Source organism: Mauremys mutica, chromosome 1 (assembly GCF_020497125.1).
Source record: "Mauremys mutica isolate MM-2020 ecotype Southern chromosome 1, ASM2049712v1, whole genome shotgun sequence".
In the NCBI taxonomy this organism is placed as follows: domain Eukaryota; kingdom Metazoa; phylum Chordata; order Testudines; family Geoemydidae; genus Mauremys; species Mauremys mutica.
This window is the reverse complement of record NC_059072.1, coordinates 315,018,150-315,038,396: the sequence shown is the minus strand read 5'-3', so window position 1 is coordinate 315,038,396 and position 20,247 is coordinate 315,018,150. Positions and strand designations below refer to the sequence as shown.

Sequence of the window (20,247 nt, the reverse complement as noted above, 5' to 3'; positions counted from 1 at the left end):
CTAGTGAAGGCAGGGGGCTGGACTTGATGACCTTTCAAGGTCCCTTCCAGTTCTAGGAGACTGGTATATCTCCAATTATTACCTTATCAACATCTTTACTGACATGACAAGATATACAGCAGGGCCAAAGCTGATAAATTTAGGGACCAATTATACTCCATTTGACATCAATGGGAGCAGAACAGGACTTCAAATATTTGCGTACAGAACTAGTTTCACAATGGATTTAATATACAACCAGTACTTAAGCTTGAGGGAAGACTAGCTCAGAGAAGGTGAAAGAAGATGCAAAGCAGTCTACAGCCACACAAAAAGGATCATCAGAACTTGAACGGTAGCACCAAAATGGTCCAGACAGGAGATGCTAAAAAACACAGCCTGAAGGATTCCTGTCTTGCAGCTGCCTTTGATAATGGAGGACAAAACATGCCCTATTGTTTTGTCCTCCACTCACAGCCAATTCCAAGTGGCTGCTATATAGATGTTGACTACAAAGCTGCCATATTCCTGGCAGGAATTACCTCTGACAGCTGAGTCACAAGGCTCTAGCTCTGTAGGCCTGGAGAACACAACATTTAACCTGTCTGCAAATATTCACTTGAATAGCCTGAAGGTCCTTGTTGTTGGGATGAAAACAGACAGACAAAGAGGATCATCATTTTGCAAACCCTTTCAGCTTTAGAAAGGCAGAACTTAAAAAACCCTAGAGATCTCCAGGGCAAGGAAGTTCTTCTCCACTGGTTTCTACCACACAAAGGAAAAGATAGCAGCATTTCTTTTTGCCTTGAGAGAAACTAAACAAAACTTCTAGAACTATCTTCAGACAAAAATAAAAAACAAGGAAGAGCCATGAATAAACCCTGAATTATTGCAGTGAGCCAGGTCAAGACAATCACAATACAAAGAGAGAGATAGAGACTCAAAGGGAAATTCATACAGACTTCAAAACCAATATTTAGGCTTTAAGGGTCATCAATCATTTGTGGGCTAGATTCTCATCTCTGACAGCGTAAGTCAACAGTTACTCTGGCTTCATTCCAATATGACTGAGCAAGGAATCTGGCACTGTACGTATTTTATAGAAGCCTATCAGCATTTTCATAACACCCCTCTATTTTACAGGTGTTTTAAAGCTGTAAGTGAACTCCTAAAAATTACTAACATATGGATATTGCCATAGGTATTCACCACAAAGTTATGGGCGAAGTCTTCAGCTGACATAAATTGACTTCAGTGGAGCTACACTGATTTATACCAGCTATGATCCCATTTGTACATATGACTTAACACATAACAGCTTCGCAAAACATTTCTCTGCCCTTGCCAGGCTGCTATTCAACATAATAAAAACAGTCATAATAAATGTAAAGTAATTAAAATAAAAAGCAGTTACTTGTGCCTTCAAAGTATCCAAGCTGTGAGGATGGGGGAAATCCTGCTCTCCCCTCCATAGGTTTGGAGGGCCCCGCATGCAGAGTAGCTTTTGCAATGCCGGTGTGTGAGAAGGGCTAAGATTGGCTACAGCTGTAGAAAAGGAATGTATCCCTTCCCCACAGCAAGGAGCCACAGTATGTTGCAGCTCCCTGAGTGCTGTTGTGGAGAAGTGGGGGCGGGAGTAGAAAAGACAGGGATAGGACAGAGTAGAGGGGAGCCTGGGGAGGGGGAATTCACCACTTAACTATGTTCTAACCCCTTCCTATCACAGATGGGAGTACTAGGTTCATGGACTAAGATATTCAAAGCTGCCTAAAAGATACAGATTCACAATCCCAATGGAAATTGGGAATTCAGGTCCTGTAGTAGATAGCTATGGAAACCTCAGCTCAGAAGGGCTGTGGAAAGACTCCACAGTGTGGAGGAAGGAATCCACTTTCTTCCCCCTGTACGGGTTCCTCAGCCCAGTATCCAGCCAGGTTACTCGGGAAGATTTTGCCAGTGTTGGGCAATATTAATCACTATCCCCTGGCTGCTGTATGCTGCTCTGGGTCAGTTAAACTGGATTTACGGAACCTTTGCATTACAGAAGTAATGTAAAAACCTGTGAATCTGGCCCATTCTCCAAAGCACTGCTCTTTAAAAAGGGGTGTTACGCACACATTCAAGACACTGGAGCCAAAATCTGCTCAGTTACGCTGATATAAATTTGAAACAACTCCACTGAAGTACAGTGAAACCCCGCTATAACGCAACCTTTGGGGTCCAAAAAATCCCATTGCGCTAAATGCGGGGCCGCGGTATAGTGGGGTTTCAAATCAGTCAGGTGGTCCCCAAAGCTGTGCATTGAGGTGCACCGCCTAGTGCCCCTGGTGCCTAGTGCCCAGCAGGGGAGAGGAGCTGCGGCCCCCCACCTGCCAGGGACAGAGAACTCCGGGGCTGCGGGCTACGGTGCTCTCTGTCCCCGGCAGGTGCGGGGCCGCGGCTTCCCTCCGTCTACAAGAGGAGCCGCGGCTCCCCACCTGCTGGGGACAGAGAGCACCAGCACCAGCAGCCTCGGAATTCTCTGTTCCCAGCAGGTGCGGGGCTGCAGCTTCTCTCCCCTGCCATGGTGTTGGGGACCATTGGTACAGTACTGTACTGTACCTTAAAGGGGAGCCAACCTGCGATCGCGTTATATGTGATTTCGCGTTATGGTGGGGCGCGTTATGGCGGGGTTTGACTGAATGTAGTCAATTTAGTGAATGTATTCTATATTTATACCACAGAGCAATTTGCCCTCAAATTACTGCTAAAGAAAAGGACTTTTTATACACATACATTTTATATAAAAACAGAAATGTCAATAAGCATCATTTTCAAAATCACATTGTGAAAGCAAATTCACTTCCAATATTTTTTATTCCTGTTAGAAATAGGCAAGCTAACAGCTCTGAAATTGTGTAAAAACAATAAAAGCACTGGCAGGTACATCCACATTGACAAGACTAAATCAATCTATCAATCAAGCATAAAATCGATGGAGTTATACTAGTTTTACGCAAAGGGATGAAAAAATCAAGTCCATTATGTATTGATATATAACAAAACAGCCCTTATAAACAGGAACCATGGTATAATCCATGGTGGATAAAAATTATTTTTAAAAATATTTTTTTATTTAAATCGGATTTTTTTTGATAAAATGCTTTTTGAGGAAAAAAGATATCTAAAGCTAGTTTTAATTAAGATACATTATAGCTCAAAGATATCTCATCATGGAATAGGGATTATAAATTCTAATTCTATGGTACAAGACTACATGAATATATTATGTTTAAGAAAAATTTTGTAAATGAGTTCCAATAGTTCATGGATTAGGGACCCAATCTTAAGGGGTTCCAGGGCCTTCTGTAGAGATTATTTAGGTTAATCTTTCTATCTACCCAATGGGACTCAGTGCTCGGTCTAGAAGATACCATCAGAGATGCTTAGTTTTGCAGTTCTCAAACTGTGGATTTGTGTCTCCAGAGATAACATGCTTGTTAACAGCAAAAATGTTTTTAATAAAATAAACAAATAAATAAATAGAGGTGAGAAATAAAAGACCTCAACTCTATTTGTCCCTCTGCAAATTTGAGTACACAAAGTCAATCCCTTACCTCTCTCTGAAAGTGCAAAGCTTCAGAAAGTTCAATGAATAGAAGATTGTTGGTGGCAGAATAGATTTGGACCAGGAGAAGAAGTCTGGAGATAAATGTGAAAAGGGAGAGACAGGCAGTAGAAACAAAGTGAAACTGTTTGAGCAGCATATTCCAGGAGTCTTGAGGTCTTTCTGAGTTTAGCCTTCATTGATTTGAGATCTGCTGTGCCATTCTCTCACTAGGAGGGAAAACCAATAAGGGCAGCAGGCCATAAGAGAGATCCAGTTTGGGAATATTTTAATGAAGTTCCTCTACCTGTAGGTAAGACAAGCATGTGTGCAAAATGTAAACAGTGAAACAAAGAAATGCAAGGCCTGGTTGCCCGAATGAAAGTGTTCCTTCTCAGGAGGAAGCTGCGTTGAAGATGATGAAAGGAATACGTCTGAACATGCAGGATCTTCAGGTTGGTAAACTTTTTTATTTCATACTTCTTAAGGACTGCCTGTCTTCTTTCTGGACTATTCTTGAATTCTCATGTTTGAGCAAAAAAATATAGTTGTTACTCTATGGTACTATCATTTTAGATGCAGTTGTGATAAAAAATAAACAGCTGAAATAGGCATATCTTCCTTTTACAATTTCACGTTTAAAGTAGTATTGAGTATCAGTGAATGCAATGAATAAATATTAAATGAGCAGTATGGTGGTAATAATTAAATAACTGCATTGACTTATTTTGTTTAGGAGACTCCATCCTCAACCTACAGGATTCTGAAGACGATCCACCTTCAAGATCATCATCATTTTCTATAGTTTCAGAGTTATCTGCCAATGATAGTGTTTCAGTCACATCATGTATGTCACATAGCCACAGTATATGATCTGTAGCAAAAAGAAAAAAATAATCTGCATCATCCAGAAACCACCATAGATAAGTTTGTGATAAGAACCAGCAGATTACAAAAAGAGGTAATTGATGAAAAAATTGCCCAGTTTGTTTATGCAACAAACTCTCCTTTCTGTATGATTGAGATCCCACACTTCATTAACATGCTTCAGTCATTAAGACCAGGATACAGTCCACCCAACAGAGCAGATGTTGCAGGCAAATTGCTAGATAAAGTGTATGAAAGAGAAATTGAGCAGCATGCAAAAGGTCTAGAGGGTAAAATTGTTAACCTGAGTCTTGATGGGTGGAGCAATGTCCACAGTGATCCTGTTGTATGTGCTTCTGTGACAACAGAAGAAGGGAATGTCTTCCTTACAGAAACAATTGATACATCAGGACATGCACACACAGCAGAATACTTACAAGAAGTAGCAGTAAAAGCTATAACAAACTGTGAAAAAAAAACAACCAACCAAATGTCTAGTACGCAGCTTGGTCACAGACAATGCTGCAAATGTATCCAAGATGAGAAGAAATGATTTAGAAGAGTCCCAAGCTAACAACATATGGTTGCAGTGCTCATTTGATGCACTTCCTAGTCACCCCACCAGGAGCCCATTTTCCCCCCACTCCCATACCGAGAGCATGGCAGCCGCCTGGGTTCCTTGTTCCCTGCTGTGCCCAATGGGGAACTCCATGCCTGGAGCCCGGGCACCTGCCATGCTCCTGTCGGGAAGCAGGACTCCCAGTGGGGAGCCCAGGCAGCAGCCCAGCAGAGTGGGGAGCTGGGAGCCCAGGTAGCAGCCCAGCAGGGAGCGGGAAGCACTGGCAGCAGCCCAATTCTGAGCAGGGAGCCTGGGCTGCATGCCAGGAGCGTGGGCAGCAGCTTGGCTGAGAGCAGGGAAACCAGGCAGCTGCCCATCTGGGAGTGGGGAAACTGGGCTTTCTTGTCAATTTAACAGCTCCAAGATGGCAAGAATGACAGCCAACAGCTGATGTAACTAACCCGCAGCGTCTACATAGACACTGCGTCGGCCCTAGCTACACTGGCATAAGCCCTACACCTCTCCTGGAGGAGGAGTTATGATGTCAGTGTAGTAGGGCACTTACATCGGCAGGAGCAAGGCTGTAATGTGTACGCTGATGTAATTAGGTGGACATAAGCTGCATTACAATCGACCTAACTCTGTAGTGTAGACCAGGCCTAAGCAAAAGAACTATAGAAGTCTAAATAGGGAAAGCTTTTTCCAAGGTATATTCAACTGGAAATTCAACTCCACAGGGGAGCGTAATTAGCCCAACCCTCTTCAACATCATGATAAATGGTCTTCCTAAGGAGAGGAGTAGAGTAGAGGACTAGGGATCACATTATTTGCTGATGATTGTGCCATATGGACCAAAAAGCAGAAACCCTGGAAGCATCATAAAAAAAATGCACTTAAAAGGAGTGCAGAATGGGGAAACAGGTGGGGTTTGAAGTTCTCCATAGATAAAACTAAGGGAATGATCTTCACAACAAGGAAAATCGAAAAGATTTAAAGTCATATCTATATAACCAACAAATAAATATAGTAAAAAAATTACTAATTCTTAAGTGTGATATCTGCTCACTTAGAGGGACCACACTGAAAATATTAAAGATAAGTGCAAAGGTAGAATTAACTAAAAGTATCCCTGGAACATTTTGGGGAGTGGATAAGAAAATGGTGGTATAATGCAATACAGAGCTCTAATTAGACCAATTATTGAGTATAGATACCAGGCCTTTGCGTCTGCAGTGAACAGGAATCTGAGAAAACTAAGCTATATCCAACCACAGGCGTTGCGTATTGCATGTGATGCCTTCATTACTACACCTGTGTGTGTGCTACAGATAGCAGCCAGTGAAATACCTATCATTTTTAGAATGAAGCTCCTAAACTTAACTTTTGGGGCCAAAGTACCAGACAATTGCAAAGACAACAACACAAACCTAATATATAATGATCGTTGGGAATTAAGTGGAGGCCAGGTAGGAGAAAAAATATATACATCAAAATTCCCCATATAAGTAGAGTATAGAAGTGGATAAAGCATCTTAATGAAAAAGGATTGAAAAAGACCAAAATCTATAGCTATAGGAAAATATTTTATCATTGGAAAACCATCCCCCGAGGCAGACACGGAATTATATAATTAAATTAATAAAAGGAGAAGATTAATAAATATACAAGATATAGCAAAGCTATGTATTTGTGATAAATGGGGACACTACTGCCAAATACTGTATATGCACGTGGCATGGAACAAGAAGAGTGGGAACAGCCTTCTGTGTGCCCTCAATTGGACTCAAGGAAGCCGCAAGGTTAATAGCTCAGTCATAAAGACAGATACAAAATTAACAGGGATTACGTTGGGAGTAAACTGAGCTTTAGATATGTGGCCAGCTGCTGTGGCCACCCTGTCAGATTCCTTGTCAGGAATGCAGGCAATTTATGGTAGTAAGTCTGACAGCAGAAATGATATTCTTAATGAAGTATTACTGCTAACAACCAAACAGACGTTCAACTGGATATAACCATAGTACTAGCACGGATCCTGGCGTACGTGGGGATACTAGGCAGCATACTGGCGAACGAACAGGCAAAAAGTGCTACTGATAATGAACAAATTGACTTAAGAATCCCCTTAAGCAAACTGGAATTTAAATACCTAATCAAAAAATAAAATAAGGAAGGAATGGCGAGAACTGTGAGCAAATGAAATGAAGGGGAAAAAATTCCAGCAAGTGTGCCCAACAGTTGAAAATGGTGATGTAATCCAAGGCCCTGAGAGGAAAAATGAAGCGGTTCTATTTAGAATTCTAACACAGCATTGCAGATTAAATAGTAATTTATTTCTAATTAACAAGCATAAAGATGAATTATGCATAACCCAGGATGCAATAGATCATATCCTTTGGAATTATAAGGTCTGTACCAGTGAAGGAGGTGTTTATATAGAAAACTCAGGTCCTAATGTAACAATTTTCCTTGTAACATCTATCTAGAATAGAAGGAAAATAAGAAAAGTTCTTCTGCAAGTCTTTAAAAAGTTTAATACCACCAGGAAGGGTCTGAGACTCTAAATCATGAACAAGATACAAAGTACAGTGCACGATGGTCATAGACTCAGGAAGCAAGTTAGTTATGCCACAAAACTCAAGAAACAGCAGGGGGCTACATGGAGAGTCTACAGCAGAGGTCGGCAACCTTTCAGAAGTGGTGTGCCGAGTCTTCATTTATTCACTCTAATTTAAGGTTTCGCGTGCCAGCAATACATTTTAATGTTTGTAGAAGGTCTCTTTCTATAATTCTATAATATATAACTAAACTATTGTTGTATGTAAAGTAAATAAGGTTTTTAAAATGTTTAAGAAGCTTAATTTAAAATTAAATTACAGGACCCGGGCAGTGTGAGTGCCGCTGAAAATCAGCTCGTGTGTTGCCTTCGGCACTCGTGCCATAGGTTGCCTATCCCTGGTCTACAGTCACTGTCTGAGACTACAGAGAATAAAGATACTAGAAGGGTCAAGGAGGAAACCCAGCAGGGAGAGTAAGCCCTGGGATCCTCTCCTGAACAGACAAGTCAGGCAGGAGGCCAGGACAGAGATGAGGCATTCCCAGGAAGTGGAGCAGGTTCCAGTGGTAAGCCCTGATAAAAGGGCATGATCTGGACTTCCAGGGAGAAAGCCCTGGGGGTTATTCAGTGGAGGAACAGCAAGGGGAATTTAAGAGGCATGAAAGGCCAACCATGAGGAGAGCAGAAGTTGGTTTGTTTTGTACCTTTGGATTGGGTTTGTTAGGGGATTCCAGGGGACAGCCCTGATAGTACATCTATACTGCATTGGGAGTCAAGCTCCCAGTGCAGGTAGATAGACTCATGCTAGTGGGGCTTGAGCTAGTGTGCTAAAATTGCAGAATGAACACAGCAACTCAGGCTCTCAAGCCCACCTGACCCCATGGGTCTGAGCTTTGGTGGCTAGCCCCAGTCTCTGCCAGAGGCACAATGTACCACAGCTATTTTTAGTGCACTAGCTCAAGCCCTGCTAGCGTGAGTCTGCCTACCTAACTTGCTGGCAGTCCCAGCCCTGAGAAGAAGGGTGAACCTAGATAGGCTATGGTGGGTGAAGGCCTGAGAAAGGGTGAGTAGGAAGAAGTCCAGGGAATCAGCAGCAAGGAGTTGGATGAAACAGTTGCTGACTGCTAGTTATAGGGTCCCGGGACTGGAACCCGGTATAGTGGGAGGGCCTGGGTTCCCCTACCAGCCACAGGAGAAAGCAGTGTGAAGCTCTGAGATAGGGATAAGGATTGATGGAGAGCCCCGTCAGAAGGGTACAAGGACCATGGAGCGCAGAGTCAGATCAGGAATCTTGAAACAAGGATGCATCGACTTTTATTTTTGAGAGGCTAGGAAGGGTTGGACTTATATCATGACTTGGCTGAAGGGCAAAGTCATGGGAAGAGGACCAGTGGACCAGAGAGGCCATCAGCTGGGGGTGCCAGTCAGAGATCCATTATGTTACACCCAGCCACTCTAGTGGTGAGTCCGCTTTTTCACAAAGCCATTTCCAGATCATGAATATATTAAACACTGCTCCTGTTGGTAGTACTGCTACCTGGTGCACTTCAGTATTAATTTCACTGCATGCTGAGAATGGACAGTTTATTCCTACTTCCACTTTATTCCCATCTGTTTTTAATCCATGATAGGACTTCACCTATCACCCCATGGCTAACAAGTTTAGTTAATAGCCCATTGTGAGGAATGTTATCAAAAGCCTTTTGAAAGGCTAAAATTACATCCATTTGTTCTTTTATGCACTACTTCGTGGATATTTTCAAAGAATTCTAATAGGTTACAGAGGCACAATTTATAGCAGCTGTGCTGCTTTCTATTATATTTTGTAACCAAACAAAGATTTTCTGAACTACTTTTTTCCATGCTGAAGGCTCACTGGTATACCCACCAGATGGCTAGGGGGAGGCATTGGCAGTACAAATCATGAAAGAGTCACAATTCTATTGGAGGAAGATGTGCTGAGACACCAGGCTTCTGTGCAGATGGTCCTTGCCTCCAAAGATCTACCAAAATATGCAAATTTATGGGGCAAGCCCCATATTAGTTCCACAGGGGAATACCACCTCCTAAAGAAATGATGAGGAAACTCAAAATCCAAACTTCAAGAGTCTTCTTTTCCCTGAGCAGGGTCCCTTAATGTGTTACCAAGTCTCCTTATCTCCAGAAAGGAGGCTAATTGGAAATTTGCAATATGAACTTAGAACAGAAGTGCATAACAGTTAACATTTAGTTTCCTAAAAAAATTTTCACAGTGGACAAAGGGAAGTTTTCCCCCTAAAGATGTAATGAGGTGTTCCAACCACTTAAACCACACACATCCCTGAAGTTTGCAAAGATCCTAGGGGATTTTCAGGAGGCAAAAGGCAACCATGTGGGCATCTCTTGCCTTTCCACCTGCAGAGATATTCCACAGTGTGGAGTGGGGAAAAAGTGGTATTAATAAGCCATAGGTTGTCTTAACTTCTGCTGGTTTCCCCCATGGCTTGGGGAAGAGGGAATCTGGAGAGGGTGAGATGACTCAGCAGGCCCATCCTTTCCTCAAACAGTGAGGACAGGATAGGGCTTGCAAGTCATCTGTCTTCCTCCCGATTCCCTCTCACCAAAACCATGGGGGAGACCAGCAGAATTTAAGACAACCTATGGCTGGAACCCTGCAGAACAATTCCTCGGGGCTGGAAGGTAGGGCAAATATGCTGCAAGCTCACAGATACAGCGGGCAACATGGGACTTGAGTAAGGACTTCAGAATTTGATCCAAAGTCCACAGCAGCCAAAGGGTATGTTTACACTGCAATCAGAAGTGTGACTGCGACACATGGAGATATACTCAAGCTAGCTTTGATCTAGCTAGTTCAAATGGTAAAAGCAGTGAAGCCCCAGCAGCATGGGCTGTACAAGCCTATCCAGGACCCTGCATATGTAGTTGAGTGACTAGTTCATGCTGCCAGTGCTTCACTGCTATTTTTGTTTGAGCTAACTAGCTTGGGTATGTCTCCATATGTGGCAGTCACCTCTGTTTGTAGTACAGACCTATTTAACAGTTGTTAGTTTCAAGTTCTGCTTTAAGTAACATATTTTCTAATCCGGCTTTCAACAAGACCTAAAGAAACTACATGCACAGCAGTCAGACAAGAATAGTTGAAGTATACACCAATTACCTTTGCTACAAACAGATAAGAGTCAAAGAGTAGAATGGTACCAGTATTTCTGGGTGTGCTCTACAGATAAATGGGATCTCAGTCTAAGGTTGAACATTCCCAACATACTGAAAACTGTCTCATGCTCTTCTTAGGAAGGATCTAACACCAGAGGCATGCTCTAACATTGAAGTTTTCGCTTAAGAAATTGACTGCATGACTGCCTGTTCATAGAAGCCTAAATTTCATCTGAATACTAATGCTGGCACTATGTTGATTTTACTAAGTTGATTTCTAAAAAAGCATACTATCTCCTCAACCACTGTACAAATGTCCTTCATTACTGCTGTGGCCTCACATTCCAAATCCCTGCCTTGCAAGAAATTACATGCATTTGAACACTGACAACAAACAAGATCTGACAAGTAAACATTCTGCATCAATGGGACTGGAAATCTGGACTTTGAATGCCTTCATCTTCTGATGAGATCATATCATTGGTTTCTTCATGTGAAGCACTAAAAGTTTCCTTCCCCTTTGAAAAGTCACAGAGAATCAATGAAGAATGTGACATTTCAAGAGGAAACTGTTCCCACAATCTAAACCAATTAGAAATTAGTGTTCAACAATATACCTTTCAGGAAGACGAAGCATGGAAAAATCTAAACACCTTTTTGTTATAGAAAAAAAGAGTTGTTTTTTCCCCTCACAGTTGTTTACATGAGCTGCACAATCAATGCCTGATTCTCTTCTCACTGACACCAGTGTGAAACTGGAGTAACTCCACTGAAGTAAAGAAGAAAATCAGGCAGAACTGATACTATCCACTATACCAATCCTTTCTCACAGCTGTGGGATTAGATGGGTAGTAAGTGTTAATAACAAAAACAACCTGAAAATGGTTTTATAAATATTAAATACCCCTACATCTGTAGGGACGGTGTATAGCAGGGGTGGAGAGAGAGAGAGAGAGAGAGAGAGAGAGTAAGTGTAGCTGGAGTGTGTTGTGCTCTGGCAATCCCCAGTTGGCAGAGCTTCCTTTTGGGGGCCATAGACAACCAGTAAAGATGATTGCAGTCCCCAGGCTGCTCTAATCTACCTTAGGGCCAGTATATAACTGGCCCCAGAATCAGGGAGCTGCAACCAACTCCTCTGTGGCCCCTTCACAGAACCCAGTGAAAACTGCGTTCAGCACAGAATCTAGGTCAAAAGGAGAACGTCAGTCCTGCTATAAGCAGGCAAAACTTCTCTCCTCCTCAAATCCCTCCTTACATCTCTTGAGAAGCTGACAAAAACTTGACAAAGATTAAGCAGCTGGTGTACTGTGTGACCAGTACTTATCATGCTGACCAGTTCTGTCTCATTGTTACCTTGTGCTCCCCCATCTATTTGTTTGTCTCTTCTTTCATATTTCGATTGTAAGCTCTTTGGAGCATGGACCATTCTTTTTGTTATGTGTTGGTACAGCCCCTAACACAGAGGGCCTGATCCATTTTGGGGGCCTGTAGAAGTTACTGCAATGTTTATAATGAAGCTACATCAGTTCGATGTGTACTTGTTTAGGCAGGTCTGAATTTGATCCAAATTGTTTTTAATACTTTGGGAAGAAGGAAGGAACACTTCATGACCCCATTTATTTTTCTTCCCAAAATACTCTGCTGTCGGTCTGGGTTAGGGTTTCTTCTGTGTCTCTTGATCACTGCTCACCTTTTCTTCATGCAAGGCCGTATTCTGATCTGCACTACCCCAGGGAACTTCATTGACTTCATGGAGTTACTCTGGATTTTCTCAAGAGTAACTAAAATCAGAATATATGTATTTTCTCCTTTTACTTTGCTTTTGTTTCAGTCTTTTACCCCTCCCCCACCAACCTTTCAGTTCCTGTATCTGCATTGCTACATCAAGTCTTTACTTCACAGGAATATTCCCCACAGTCTCCGTTCCTTGAAACACAGTAATTTTTCTAAAAGGCAGAAATGGCTTTGTGGTCTGACACTGGAATACCTCAGGGATTTTTACTGAACTCACTGTGTGAATGCTGACAGAATGAGCAGGAGACAAACAGAAGCTTTATTCCTCTAAACAGGGTCATAGATGCCATTGTATTTCTTGTAGATCAATGAAGAAAGGCATTTGGGGATATATATATTCTGCACGAGTTTGCTTAACTCAAAAAAAAAAAAAAAGACCCTTGTGCAGCAATTCTATTAAATAATCCCAACAACAGTCTATAATGGTACCTCTGCAGATGTTTTTTCTTTGGTAGTACAACTGATCTATGTCTAATACAGAAGAAGATCTATCACACACAGGTGCATTATTATTGTGGTAGTAGAGTTAATATACAGTAATTTCTGCTATTATAAAATAACAGCAGTTGGATTTGACAAAAACGGGAAAATTCACTATCTGTGTATTTGATTCTCATCGGCAGAGGCATCCACCAATCTATTACTGCTGGGAGCCAATGCTATAGTTGTTGCTAGAACATGCTGGTTTCATACTTTTTTGGACCACACTGAAAGAAAGGGTAGAAGAGGCTATAAGTGCAGCATAGCCCCATGGAATTATATTCATGCATAATACCATAATCCTAAGCATCTAAAAGCAATGCCGAGTAGTACCTGAAGGACTGTTCAAAACTAGATGAGAGGGAATGGAGGGATGAAATTAGTAAATACAAGATACTTGGATATTTATTAAAAATAGACAAAGATTGGTCTATAACTCACTCTGAGAAACTTATTTTTTACGAAGTGGGATGAGGGGCCCTAGCTATGCTTTAAGGTACCTGTGTACATGTCCTGCAGGGGCCACCAGCCTTCTTCTACCACCTTTTCTAGGGAGAGAAAAGGCACAAAGAGAAAAAGATAACTTACATTACATCCCACTTTCTTTGAAAAAGGTCATGGGATGGAGGAGTATGAGAGGCCTATGCCACCCCCATCCTTAGCGAGAGAGCCAAAATTCTCATTTGATCTATCAGTAGAACCCCATTCAAGGCAATGGCACAACCACATTAAAAGTTGGGGAGGAATCAGGGGAAATCAGAAGTGAGAATGCAATAGTCCTGCAGCAATTTGGAGAGGGGCATCATTGAATATAAAAAGACTAGTCTCTCTCACCCCCTCCAGTGGTTGCACCTCTAAAAGGCCCCTGTAGTCCTTTCCTCTTTCTTTGATGTCAATGAGTTTGCACTAGCGTAACTGAGAGGAGAATTTTGTGCCTAGTCTCTCAACCATGAGGTTGCTTTGGTGTTCCTTGAGATTACTGAGCTAGAGGGTTTCTTTTTCCATCTCTTCTGTTTGAATATGCTTGGCACAAAGTATGGATAAACATTACAAAGTCCCTAATCCTGCAATTAACTCTGCTCAGAGCAAACTTCAACATACTTAGGCTTTGGCTACACTTACACTTCAAAGCGCTGCCGCGGCAGCGCTTTGAAGCGCTAAGTGTAGTCAAAGCGCCAGCGCTGGGAGAAAGCTCTCCCAGCGCTGTCCGTACTCCACCTCCCTGTGGGGAATAACGGACAGCGCTGGGAGCCGCGCTCCCAGCGCTGGGGCTTTGACTACACTGGCGCTTTGCAGCGCCGCAATTTGCAGCGCTGGAGAGGGTGTGTTTTCACACCCTGCTGCAGCGCTGCAAATGTGTAAGTGTAGCCAAGCCCTAATAGTAGTTGGATCTTCCTAAGAATTCCATTGAGTGTCATTAAGAGACAGATTCCTTTTTCAGCAAACCAATTAGAAGGTTGATAGGGCTGTGGAAGAATCTTTGAACTCTGCATTGTCCTTTAGGCATATTTCTGATGGGATGATGAGCTACCTCTACAGCCCACTCATGCCATCTAAGTGCTGTAAAAGGTCTGTTGAGAACAGAGAATAGACCTTCATATACTTTAGGCCCTGTTAAGGTACATTACAGTAGTATAACCTCAAGATGACAAAGGCACATATATGCATGACCTGGTCTAAGCATGAAATGGAAGGTCCCATTCACCTTAACAGGTACAGATGGTAAAAAGTATTCTTGATGTGGTTGCTACCTGCACATCCAGCAGTAGCCTCTGTTCTAAGCTATCCTATATTGCAAACATTATTCACAAGTAGCAGCCATCCCCAGCCAATTAAAGGAGTTGCTATGTATTTAATCATTCCTTCTGGCTGTTTCCCCAACAAAACAAAATTATCTAACTCTTGTCCAGATTGGGCCTCAATGTAGACCTAATGAAACCTCAATCTCCAGCTAACAAAGATCCAAACTGAGCACAGGGACTGAAGGGAGGCAGGCAATCTGTACCTTGTCTATTCATGGGTTGCTGGGGCCAGCATAACTGATGCAGTGGCCTCTATGAGACACTGCATGAGTGCAGAATAGCCAAGGCATGAGAAGACCCCATTATTCCCCCTCCTGTATCCAATATACCCAGGCCTGCCCTGCCCCAGCCCAGAATGTCCCCTCTGACAGGTATACCAATGGGATGAGCAAGGCGCACAGCCAACTCTGTGGCTCCAGCAGAGGGCCTCTTGCACACTGGGTGTTTCCTAATGAGACACACGGCTCCTCTTCAGTCACTCTGCGCCCTTGCACACAGGCTCACCGTTTGAGAGACAGGCACAAAGCACTGCTAGCTGCTCACATTCAGAAAAATGAAAGTCACACACCTTTTTAAAAGAAAAAGAAAAGATGACATGAAGTAATCTCTGTCTTGCCAGAAAATCCACTAGTTTGACATTCACTGTAGCTGACCTAGAATAAAAAAATTGGGTGGAGTCTTTCATGCTAGAAGAGAAGTGAAATAATTTTAGTCTTGTCAAATATAGAATTGTTTTTATATCTTATGGCTGTTGGGAATATTTCTTTTAATAAATTAAAGCCCAACATGTTATACCACAGTCAGAATAGAAGTTCTGACTGAATTATATTTTCCCCCTCCCCTCCTTCCCTAAGCAATTCCTACTTTTTGGTAGTAAGATGCTTCTAGCTCTAAATTACTTCTGCATTTCAGAGTCATACAAAAATATATATAAAGCAAATGAAGAAAAATGAAAAACATATTCGTGCAACTGTTACTGCCTATCACCTTCAATCTTTCAAGCACTTTAAAATATGAGGGAGAGAGAGAGATCTATTTTTGCTTTCTGTGAATATAAAAGTAATTTGTTGCCATAGCAATATTTTTCCAACCCGAATGTTCTGAACACTGTAGTTGCTTCAGCTTTTGGGAAAACTGTAACTACCACCATACCCCATTTAAAATGTCATGCTTCACTAACCTCTTTAGTTCAACATTGATTTCATCTTTTTGCTACACAATATTAAAAAAAATTAATTCAATACAAATATTTATGTCTATATGAGCTTACTCGCAGAGACCAATTTCAAATAATCACTTAGTTGTATCTTGTTTAATTAAAATTCATGGGAAACCTCTAGCTTCTCTAACACAGACAGAGAAATAAAACCAAACTGTACCCAATGGGCCAAATTCTGAAGTCCATGGGACTTACGTGTGTGACTTGGGGGGAAGATTTTTTTGATTTATTTTCTAACTTCAGTGATTCTCAACCAGGGATACGTGTACCTCTGGGGATACACATAGGTCTTCTAGGGGGTACATCAGCTCATCTAGATATTTGTCTAGTTTTACAATAAGCTACATAAAAAGCACTAGCAAAGTCAGTGCAAACTAAAATTTCATACAGACAATGACTTGTTTATACTGCTCTATATACTATATCCTGAAAAGTACAATATTTATATTCCACTTGATTTATTTTATAAGCATATGGTAAAATGAGAAAGTACACAATTTTTCAGTAATAGTTAAGGCTAAGATTTTCTCATGGTTATTTTTAGTAAAAGTCAGGGACAGGTCATGGGCAATAAACAAAAGTTACCAGAAGCCGTGACCTGTCTGTGACTTTTGCTGCTGCAGCTCCATGGTTTCCCCACCACCGTGGTGGCTGGGAACTGTGGGGTTCCCCCTCCACCCGCAGCAGCTGGAAGCTACAGCACCCCACCCCCCACCCCATGGTGGCTGGGAGCTGCAGGGTAAACATATTTCCCAAAAAGAAAATGTGACACCCCCAGCTGCTCCCCCAAGGCATCCCCCTCCCCCAGCACGAGGCTGTCACCTGTTGCTGGAACCCTGAGGAGGGCCCCTGTCGCTGGAACCTGCCTGGGCCCGCTGGCTACCAGCTCCTGAGTCCCACAGCCCCTGTGGCTGAAACAGAGAATGTCACAGAGGTCTCTGGAAGCCACGGATTCTGTGACTTCCATGACCCCCGTGACATAAACGTAGCCTTAGTAACAGTGTGCTGATGCTGAGATACTTTGTAAGCAAGTACCTTTTTAAGTGAGCTGAAACTTGGGGTACACAAGACAAATCAGACTCCTGAAAGGGGTAGAGTAGTCTGGAAAGGTTGAGAACCACTGGACTACTCACATGAATAGGATAGGAGGAGTTAGCACTTTGTTTCCCCAACATTACGCCATTAGGGAGGGGACAACTTTGTGGAAATGCTCTGTGGATCAGCCTCTAGAACCAAGCTCTCTGCACAGGAGATGTACCAGAGCCCGGATCATGTACACAGAAGCACTGTGCCTACACACTAGCTCCTGCCCCACCACTGTGTGGAGTAGCTTTATTGTTGTGTAAAGATATGAGGTGCAGTGGCAGACACCAAAGGTCATCCTCCATTTTGGAAGGTGCAGTTCTGAACCATTGGTGGAGCATATACTGTGGCAGCCTGAAGCCTACAGCAGCCTCTGATTGCTGTGTAATGTTTAACTTAAAATAACATAGCTGTTAAATACAAGCTATCTGTGCCTTAATAAGAAGAGCACAACTCCCTTTGCCCTTTCCAGCTCCCAGCACAGCTCCACTTGCCATGAGCTATCCCACAAGCCACTTCCTCTCCCCACCTTTCCCCCTAAGGGGGTTTCACCCTGTCTGCATTGACTTACATGCAAAAGCAAATACCAATGGATTGAGGTAGGTGTGATACCACAGTAGGCAGCAATCTCATAGGCTCTGCTCCTGCCATTCACACTCCACCAAATGCTGAATCCCCCATTTAAAAGGGAAACTGTGTGTATTGCTCCTTCCTAAGAACTGTGCACATACTATTGTAGGATTTTTTTGTTGTTGTTACCTCATGTTCCTCTCATCCCACCCTGACCCGCTTGTTTGTCTCACATACAGTTACATCTTGTCTTTTAGACTGTAAGCTCTTTGGGACAAGGACTGCCATTTACTATATTGTTTTACAAAACCTAGCATGATAGGTCACTGACCTGGCTGGCTTCTATGCAATACTGCAAAGTAAATAGTAAATAAGATTACACAGCATGTTACGATGCAAATTCCTGGGATAGCTTATTTCTTAAATTTAGCATACGCTTTCTTAGGCCAGATGCAAATTATGTTTTTAATTTCAGAGTGGTGGGCGTGTTACTCTGTATCAGCAAAAAGATCAAGGAGTACTTGTGGGACCTTAGAGACTAACAAATTTATGTTTTTAGTATTTTATTTAAATCGGTACAGCCATGTTTAAGCCAGATAAGAAATGCAAAATAATGTCTTTCAGATATTTTGTAGCCAACCTGAAACACTAATGCACTTTACACTTTAGAATGGGTCGGGGTTTTTTTTAACCCACAAAAGCTTATGCCCAAATAAATCTTAGTCTTTAAAGTGCCACCCAAACTCCTTGTTGTTTTTACACTTTAGAATGAAATTTACCTCAGATGACCTGCCCAGGACTGATTCTCCACCGCCTTGCCCCTCCCTTGTGCAGTCTTATACTGTAGCTGCTCCCGGATGGGATGTCAGGAACAGGCCAAGGGCAGAGAGAGGGCATGCCAGGGGGGCCCTAGGAAGCAGATCACATGCTAACTGACACTAGAGAGAGCTCTAGAGGACCCCAGCTATAAAGCACCTTTCCCCTCCTTTCAGGAACCGAGTCACTGAGAATCAAGGCCTCCGGATCTGCTTCTGAGCAAAACTGAAGTTTGCAAAGGCAAATGCAAGACCTTCCTCTGCTAACGCGGGCTAGATGCTCCGCGCTTTTCCCAGCAGCGGCGGCGGGAGCAGAGGGGAACTGATTTACACTGTCGAAAGCAGTGATTTTAATTATTCTACAAGTGGCGAGGGGAGGGCTGGGCTAGCTCCCTCCAACTCCCCAGGGCAACGGTCTGCTCCGGTGAACTTCAAGCCACCCACTGTGGCATAACTCCCTGCTCCGACCCTGGAGGGGCTGATAGAATTGGCCGGCCCGGCACTACTCACTGCAGCTTCCCGTGCACCAGCGGCGGTGGGACAGCGCTGGGCAAGTCCACCCCACCGTCCCGCAGGTGGGACCAAGCTATGCCCGCCCCCGACCTTGTGCACCAGACGCTAACTCCCCTCTCCCCCCACACGCGTTGCACAAGCAGCCACACAAGTGGCAGCGCCGCTGCGTCTCCCCTCACGTGGTGCTCCTCTCCTCGCCCCTTCCCAGCCCCGCACAGCGCCACCGGCCCCGCGCGGCTACTCACCCCCACTCCCGCCTGCCGCGCGCCTGGCCAGGTGCCTTCCCCGGGCGGGGGGCTGCCTGGAGGCGCCGCGCGCTTCCCTGGCCACGTGGGGCTCGCTCCCAGGGCCAGTCTCCCTGGAGCGGAGCCTCAGCCAGCCCGGCCGGCGCGACGCCCTTTCTCCGCCCCCAAACAATGTGCACATGCTAGATTACGTGCTCGCTCGGGTCCCTATTGGAGCCTTTTGTCCTGTGACTCTCTGGAGCGGAGCCGCAGGCGCAGCCTTCGTGTTTGTGAGGGGGATTACCCGGGGGAACCTTGCAGGGGGGCCCTCCACGTGATCCTGACCGGGAAGGGCTTGGCAGATGCAGAGGGGCTCAGGTCAAGGCCCCCAAAGCGGAATTCCTGCATTTGACGCCGTGGGCACATTGGTTTACCTTTAGGATCCCGTTGGGCCAGTTTCTGCCATCCTTAGTGTAGTACATCTCTCTGTGAGGAGCTTGGACCTGCGTCCGCCATGCTGACTCATTCTGATTTGGGGGCACACTTTGCTACCCTCCCCCTTCTCTAGGAGTACTATGGGGTTGGAGTAATGGCGGGAGAAGCTGGTCTCCTCTCACTATAGTTCCCTGCACTGTCCTGCCCTCCGATCTTTACGCACCACCAGGGATCTCAGAAGCACCACAATTGCAAGTAATTTTTGGCTAAGGTATGTGGGAGAGCCAGGATCTACCTTTCTCCAGACAGCCACCAAGCTCACCCAATCAACATGGCTGTGGGCAGAGAAGACAAAACTCGCCAAATCTCCACCCAGAGTGTAGGATGATGGGAGGAGAATGTCAATTCCGCACCATTGTTCCCCCGTCCCACACAGGCTGGTGCTTGAGGTTCTGATGTCCTAGGTATGACATGGGTACTTGGCCAGAGATAGCCAAGCTAGAGCCGCACTGTCACGGTAACTCCTGGCCTGCTGTTGCTGCTGGCATGGGGGGTGCTTTAAAAAAAATTGTTTTGGTTATGGAGAGGAGCAGTTGAGCTAGAGCCACTCCTAA

General features: G+C 43.8%; 1 protein-coding gene across 5 annotated transcripts in view; it reads right to left on the bottom strand.

Moving 5' to 3' along the window:
* The window catches only part of LOC123369938 (probable tRNA methyltransferase 9B), a 58,812-nt gene extending 39,000 nt beyond the window's left edge, over nucleotides 1–19,812 (bottom strand). For 2 of the 5 annotated variants that reach the window (XM_045016068.1, XM_045016044.1), the window contains exon 1: nucleotides 19,220–19,391. The gene's annotated coding sequence lies outside the window, so the exon portion shown is untranslated. Of the gene's footprint in view, nucleotides 1–15,342; nucleotides 15,434–18,971; nucleotides 18,991–19,219; nucleotides 19,392–19,632 lie in introns of those variants that run through there. The other 3 variants (XM_045016077.1, XM_045016095.1, XM_045016059.1) reach the window with 3 other exon arrangements.
* Nucleotides 19,813–20,247: the final 435 nt, after the last annotated feature.